Source organism: Monodon monoceros, unplaced genomic scaffold (assembly GCF_005190385.1).
Source record: "Monodon monoceros isolate NGI ecotype Baffin Bay Population unplaced genomic scaffold, NGI_Narwhal_1 Super_Scaffold_18, whole genome shotgun sequence".
Classification (NCBI taxonomy): Eukaryota; Metazoa; Chordata; class Mammalia; order Artiodactyla; family Monodontidae; genus Monodon; species Monodon monoceros.
Genome location: NW_021703774.1, coordinates 103,677,552 through 103,685,482, shown reverse-complemented (window position 1 = coordinate 103,685,482; position 7,931 = coordinate 103,677,552). Strand labels below are relative to the sequence as shown.

Below are 7,931 nucleotides of genomic sequence, written 5' to 3'. Positions count from 1 at the left end.
CATGGTTGCTTTAAAAAACATGGGCTGAACAAATTCTATCATGTTTGTAAGTATTTTGAACTGAGGAATACAGAGAAAACATAAGAAACATGGGCAATTTCTGAAAACCCATTATGTAGAGAAAAATAATGACTGATCCCTCACAAGAAAAGTATTTTTGCCACACCACACAGCATGTGGGATCTTAGTTCCCCAGTCAGGGATCAAACTTGCGTCCCCTGCATTGGAAGCATGGAGTCTTAACCACTGGACCACCAGGGAAGTCCCAAGAAGGTTTTTGTTTTTTTTAAATAAGAACAATCCCACAGCATTTATTGTCATCTGGTAATAACATAAAGGTGAGCAAAACAATATGAATAAATGCTTTAGAAATACACTTCTAACAAAGCACACCTAAAAAAGCTGTATTGCTTTCTCAACAATTTCTCACTTCATTGATCATTTCTAGTTGGAGACACTTTGGAGCAGAGTAATGTTATCTCCTTTTAGCATGATCCGACCCAGTTGTTTTCTTGACTTTGTTTTAGAATGAATCTCTTCTGCATCATCTAATACGAGGTTCATATACTCATCAAAACCAATGATACAGCCCTCTATCCACATATTCACTTGCTCATAAAGCCACACCTGAATCCGAGATCTATTTTGCAAGTATCTGAAGATGAGATTGATTGGCTGCACCATCACCTTCTGCACCTTCTGGCCCTGGCCCCGGTACGCCATGGTGGAAGCTCACCCCAAGAAGTTTTAAGTGAGCAGAAACCACACGTAAGCAGAAGGTATGCAATAGAGAAGTAAAGAGAGCCTGGTGAGGACTTGTGAAGTCCCACTCTGAAATGAGTGAAATCCCCAGGGCCACCTGCATCTAGAGCCACCTTTCAATTCTTGCTCTCTGAAGTCAAGAGGCTCAGCTTTCCCTGAGCTTATCTTGTGTGCTTATCTTCTTATAATAATCTTTCTAATACATGAAGATGTATGAGCTGAGTCTTAGTTCTAGTAAGTAAAGGAGTCTAATCAAAACAGCACTGAATTTTCCTCTGTCCTCATTGGTCTTTACCACTAGATTATATGCTTCCCAAGGTCAAAGAACAGATATAGCATCTGGAACATAGTAAGTAGTAAAGAGAATAGACACTGAAATTCATGAATGAGAAGCCAAATAGAAGGCATGGAGGGCAGGTGATAGGGATCTGTTGCCAGTAAACATACATTAACTATAAGGAAATTTATATAAAACAATAAGAGAGTATACTCGTCTCATCAATTACTTAAAGATACTTTATTTTTAAGTGATTATTATGCAAGGGAAATTTTTCCATACTACTCTCTACCTTGTAAAATATGGTACTTGAAATTTGGTGCTATATATAATTTTATAGGTTAAATAAACAAGGACTTAATGATTACCTACTATGTCCTTAGCACATTGCTACATGCTATGAAAGATACTAAAATATATAAATGCAAAATTCCTGTTCTTGAGACCCTTATTTTCAGCATCTGTTCTTTATAAATCTTCATTATCACCCTATTCCCTGATTTTTACCAACTATTTTGAAACTAATTTAATTATCCTATAATTTGCTCATAGAAGCTTTCTAAAAAATGGAGTATTTTTTAAATGCCACAAGTTCTAGCTTCTTGCTCCAGTTAATCTAGTAAAGGCACAGTGAAATATTATCAAAAATAGACCTCATTTTTTTGACTACTTCAGCCACAATAAAGAGATTATGAAAATTCTAAATGCCTTGCAACTTAAAGTATATAAACTCTATTTTTCAAACGATATGAATAGCTGGAAGAAGCAGCTAAGAGTAAAGGCAAGCAGGGAATTGTAGAATAAAACTTTCATAAAGTCTCCGAGATGTCTGGCGAGGAAGTCTCAGGGCTGTTAGGATGATTTAAAACCTTAAACACCATTTTGTTGACACAGAATTCTTTTATATATTTTCAATATATAAATTGTGAGCTCTTCTAAAGGAAACACAGTTTTTCACAGCAAAAACAAAGCAAAAAGCCTCTAACTCGTATTACATTTTAAGCACTAGATAACTTTGTGAGCAGGTAACCAAGTTTATGAAATCATGTTTATGAAATCATGTAAATCAGCATTCTGTGAATCCGTGTGGCTGGAAGTAACTCCCAAGCAGACTTTCTATTGACACGTATCTAACCATTTTCACATTTAATATTTTTCCTTATGGTTGTGAATGTGCCTCAAAAATATGGAAATGTGAAAACCAATAGATTCTGTTGCTGCAAATTGTACAGTAACTAATGCAGACGGGAGTTGTTTTCTTTCTCCCTTTGGGACTTTGAAAAGTTTTGAACAGTAACAGGGTTTTTGCCCCTTTAAAAGAAGCCTGTCTTATTCAGGACACTATTTCCACTCAATATAATAACAGGATAGAGGTGGAGCTTTTTTCTTTGTTATGTTAGGAGGAAAAATAGTGCTCAACATATATGTATTTAATGTTCACTGAATAAATAGATAAAAAATGAAAGAAGCAGTAGGGGATAGATAGGAGAGTGTAGTGGGAATTGAGGCCAAAAGCTTCTTTCTTTTTCAAAATTTTCTAAAATTTCAAACCCCACCTAGGTTGGCTATCATCATGGTATTTTGTACCATGAAACAAAAACAGTGAGTCTTTCTTAGATCAGATAATGTTGTTTTGAGAAATCAGATGACCATAACCATTCATTAATCCATTCACTCATTTATTCACCAAATATTTACTGAGCAGGAGAGGGGGACAGAGAGTGATGGAAGCTATAGTTTTAGATAGAGTGGACAGGAAGATGAAAGACCAGAATGAAGTGAAACAAGAAGACATGTGAGCATCTGGGTGAACAGTAGGAATAGCAAGTGCTATTCTGAGCAGGGAGCATGTGCAGTGTGTTCAAGGAGCAGCAAAGAGGGAGGCGAGAAAATAGCAGGAAGCCAGAATAAGTAGGGCCTTGTAGGCCATGGTAATATCTTTGGATTCAATGCTAAGTGTGATGGGAAGCCATTGTAATAGATATTCAGACTTGTCCTTTTGTAGCTAGAATCTAAAAACTTGAGAATGAATAGCATAGGGTTCAAGTACATCAAACAGGTTTCACACTATTAACCTCAGGCTCATAACAACTTTTCAATCAATTTTCCAAAAGCAATTCCAAACACTGTACTTGGGGGAAGGTAGACATTTTTCTTTAACCACAGCAATCAAAGGTTTATCGATAAGGGACCTTAAAAAAAAAAAACCTGATAGCTTCCCATCAATAATAAATATTTTTAGGATCCAATTAAGAGTGAAGATCAGGAACACGCCATTGACAATCCCAGTTCACAGAAGCCCAAGATGGAACTAGGCTCTGCTGAAACTTGGCTTATGCCAGGTCAACTCAGACTGAGAATGTAGGGTAGACATAACAGCTAACTTGGAATAATTTTCAAACCTAGCTCAAGAAAGCACAAATCTGATGATAAATCATTTTTTTAAACAGTTTTCTATTGCTTTTGAATACATAATCCTAACACCAAATAAAGCATTTCTAAGAGAAAGTACTTCTTTAATGACTCATTAATAATGAATAACATTCATGGGGGTACCAACAATTAAAATTTGCTAAAGCTCTCAAAATAAGATGCTGGCACCTTTCAAATGGCATCAGTTCTTGTGTTAGTCAGGGTAGAGTAGGCCAACAACTGTTTAAAAATATCCCCAAATCTCAGAGACCAAACAGTACAATGTTGCATCTTGACCTCATCACAGTCCAGGTTGGCAGTGAGGACCTCGACTTCATGCTATCATCCAGCGACCAGGCTCGTCACACCTCATTACTCTGCCCTCCTCTGGGGCCTTGGACTGCTCTGCATTCAACCAGTGGGTGGGCAGGTGAAAACATGTGTGAGATTTTCACTCCACTTTCATGTCAACACCCCATCTCCTTGATATTCCTCCAACTTCCCTGGTCATTTCCTTCTTGGTCTCCTTTGCTGATTTCTCTTCTTCTCATTAATTTCTTAATGTCAAGGGATGAGGGAAGAAGGAAGCTAGAAATCAGTCCCAGAACATCCTCTCTACTCTATCTAGAGTTGCTCTCAGTAATATAGCCCAGTATCATGGTTTTAATAACATCTTATGTTGACACCTCCCAGGTACACATCTCTACTTGGACTTCCCTCACCAGTCTCCAGATTTGTACATCTACTTGCCTATTTGACATCTCCTCTCAGATGTCTAATAGATGTATTAAATTCAACATGTCCAAATCTGAACTCATGAGCTTCTCCCCAAATCTGCTCCACTTGAAACCTTATCTACATCAATCCATAACTCCTCCCTTCCAGTTACACAGGTAAAACCCTTGCAGTCATCTTTGTTCCTCTCCTTATCTTACAGTTCCGTTGGCTCTACCTTCAAAATACATCCGGAATCCTATGACTTCCTATCTCCTCCACTGCCACCACCTGGTCCTGGCCACCATTATTCCTTGGCTATGTTACTAAAATGGTCTCCAACAGGTTTCTTTGGTCCCACTCTGACTCTCTACAGTCTTTCTTAACACAGCCAGAGTGATCCTTTTAAAAGTAGAAATCAGATCATATCACTCTTCTACTCAAAACCCTTCAATGGTTTCTTATTTCCCATTTCACTCAAAGTAGAGGCTGAAGTCATTACAGTGCCTACAAGACCCAGTGCCCTATGGGCTTCTGCTAGCAGCCTATCCTCATCTCCACTGTTCTCCCACTTCCTCCTCTACCTCAGACAGGCTGGGCCTCCTTAATTTCTTAGAACATGCCAGAGACATTCCTGACTTAGTACATTTACCCTGATGAGAATGTTCTTCCCACTGATATCTATCTGACTAAATCCCTTCACTGCCTTCAACTCTTTGGTCAAATTATATTTTCTCACTAAAAGTAACCCTGCCCCTGCTATTTAATACTGACTCTTGCCCACTTCTCACCTTACCATGGAACTATTGAACCACCTTACTCATTTACATTTTATTTGTTATGCTGTATGTATAACCTTCTTACATGCTATAAAATTCCTTTCTATTATGTTTATAATTTATTTTGTCTCCCTATTCAGGATTTAAACTATTTAAGGGCAGAGATCTTTGTCCATCTTGATCAAGATGATTTCCACTTGCCTAGACCAATGCCTGGTAATAATACTATTTAATAAATATATTTGAATGAATGAGTGAAGGACAAACATCGTAGTAGAAGCAACAGAAAAAAGAAATTAAAATTTGTCGGATATTCCTAGTACCTGATTCTCTGCTCTTGCTGGCTTCTGTTTCCTGCCTTAATCATATCCATGGACTTTAGACTCTAGTTCCCATTTGAACTAGCTCTCAGGGACCTACTGGATCAGGAGCAATACAGCATGAGATACCAGTGTGTGAGCCCTTATGCCAGACATGTCTGGACTCAATTCCTGGCTCTACCACTTTGGGCAAGCCATTTCCACTCATTAGCCCTCAGTTTCCTTAACAGTAAAATGCCAATTATAATAGTACCTATTTCACAGTGTTTTATGAGAAATGAATAGGATAATACATGTGATGACTACCACTGTTTTCACAGTTTTTGTGTTGGATAACTATTAGCTACTGTTAGCTACTGCTTTCCAATGGATATTGCTAAATATGCTGACTTAGTGGCCTACCTGCAATGCCCCCACCTGACACCTGGTCCCACAGACTCCACCTCTCTTAAGTCATCACATGATGGACTAGGTCTTAGGATATTCAAGAAAACAGTTTGGTTTTCTAAGTGCATTCTGTATATGTAAATAATCTATTTTACACCGAAGTTAATGAAACTATTGATATTGTTGGTAAGAAATAAACTGCCAAATATTGGCAATTTCATATAGTTCAGCCCAATGTTTTCAATTTGTTTAGAATACTCTTTTTCAATGTGGCAGGCAAGTGTTAGTTGAGCCTAGCTCTGGTTGTGAAGTTGCAAATTGAGATAGAAATAAAACTGGAGTCATAGAGATACATCCTAGGACCTCATAAAATATGGAATATTTTTCTCTTTTATCACTCCTTTCTGGGACTTATATTCTACTCTATTATAAAGATGTGTATGCCTTTTTTTGTCTTTTCCAAGTCCTCCCAACCCCCCCCCATAAATACTCAGCCTCCCCCACTATCTTAGTTAGGGTTCTCCAGAGAAGCAGGACCAACAGGAGATATCTATCTTTATCTCTGTACCTATATCTGTCTATACTCATACCTGTATCTGTGTCTGTATCTGTATCTCTATCTAGAGAGAAAGATTAGAGAGAGAAAAAGAAAATAGTTATGTAATTGTGGGAGCTGACAAGTCTGAAATGCATCAGGCAAGAGGGCAGGCTGGAAATTCAGAATGTGTGTTGCCATCCTAGATCTGAATTCCACAGGGCAGGCCAGGTAGGCTGGAAACTCAGGAAGGCTTTCTATGCTGCATACTTGATAGTAAACTGTTATGGGTTGAATTTTGTCCCCCTAAAAAGTGATGTAAAGTCTTAACACCTAGTACCATTGAATGTGAACTTCTTTGGAAATAGGGTTAATACAGATGTAATTAGTTAAGAATTACATCTACATTGGTGTAGGTGGGACCCTACACCAATGACTGGGGTTTTTGATGCAAGAGGGACGAGATATGGGGATATATGTATATATATATGTATATGTAAAGCTGATTCACTTTGTTATAAAGCAGAAACTAACACATAATTGTAAAGCAATTGTACTCCAATAATGTTAAAAAAAAAAAAAAAAAAGAATGCCATGTGACATGCACACAGGGAGAACACCATGTGAAAATTGGAAGTATGCTGTCATAAGCCAAGTAAGTACCAGAAGCTAGAAGAGAGACCTGGAAAAGACCCTTCCCTAAAGCCTTCAGACAGAGCATGGCCAACACCTTGATCTCTGACTTCTAGACTCCAGGCTATGAGAAAATAAACTTCTATCATATAAGTCTCTCAGTTCATAGTACTTTGTTACAGTAGCCCTAGCAAAATAATACACCCACCAACACAGAACTATCTTGGATTCCTCCCTCTCCTTCTCTTCCAATCTTTAATGAACCACCATATCCTGTCTGTCCTAACATTCAAAACCTCTCTCAAGTCTGGTCTCTTTTCTACCTTTATTTTAGGCCCTTATCACCTCTCACATTTATAGTATAACATCCTCCTAAGTGGGTCTCCCTGGTTTCAGCCTCTCCTTTCTCCAGCCCGCTCTCCACACTTCATCCAAAGATCCCCTTCTTAAAGTACAAATCTAACTATGTCTCACATCTGATTGGAAACCTCCACTGATGCTCCTTTACCAGATGCTAATACTTGATTCCTTAGCATGGCACTCAGGTCTTCATAACCTGGACCTAACCTTTCTTTTCATCTTTACCTTTCTACTTTGCTTCCTTATCCTATAACTTTAGACCATGCCAAAGTTCTTATTTTTTAAAAAAATAGACTATTATCTTTCATGCCATTGACTGTACTAACTGATCGTTTCACTCTGATAGGACCTAGTCCTCCTCTTTGATTTAATACCTTTTCCAAATGTCTGTACTGCCAATGCCCAATACCATGCTTCTCTTCCCACCCCACCTTTCAGTCAGTCTGGTTGTCAGGGACAGAGGAGAGGTTAAGTATTTATTGCATAATGCTAAAAATTATGCACATAGAGAGAGGAAGAGAATTGGGCTCAGAGGCGGGTAGAAGGAAACAAGCTTAAAAATACAATGGGAGGGGCTTCCCTAGTGGTGCAGTGGTTGAGAGTCCGCCTGCAGATGTAGGGGACACGGGTTCGTGCCCTGGTCCAGGAAGATCCCACATGCCGCGAAGCGGCTGGGCCCGTGAGCCATGGCCGCTGAGCCTGCGCGTCCGGAGCCTGTGCTCCGCAACGGGAGAGGCCACAACAGTGAGAGG

General features: G+C 38.8%; 1 pseudogene across 1 annotated transcript; it reads right to left on the bottom strand.

The window, feature by feature from the left end:
- Window positions 1-289: 289 nt before the first annotated feature.
- LOC114899609 lies at window positions 290-730 on the bottom strand (annotated as a pseudogene). The gene has a single exon (XR_003794622.1). The product of XR_003794622.1 is annotated as a small nuclear ribonucleoprotein E pseudogene (transcript).
- Window positions 731-7,931: the final 7,201 nt, after the last annotated feature.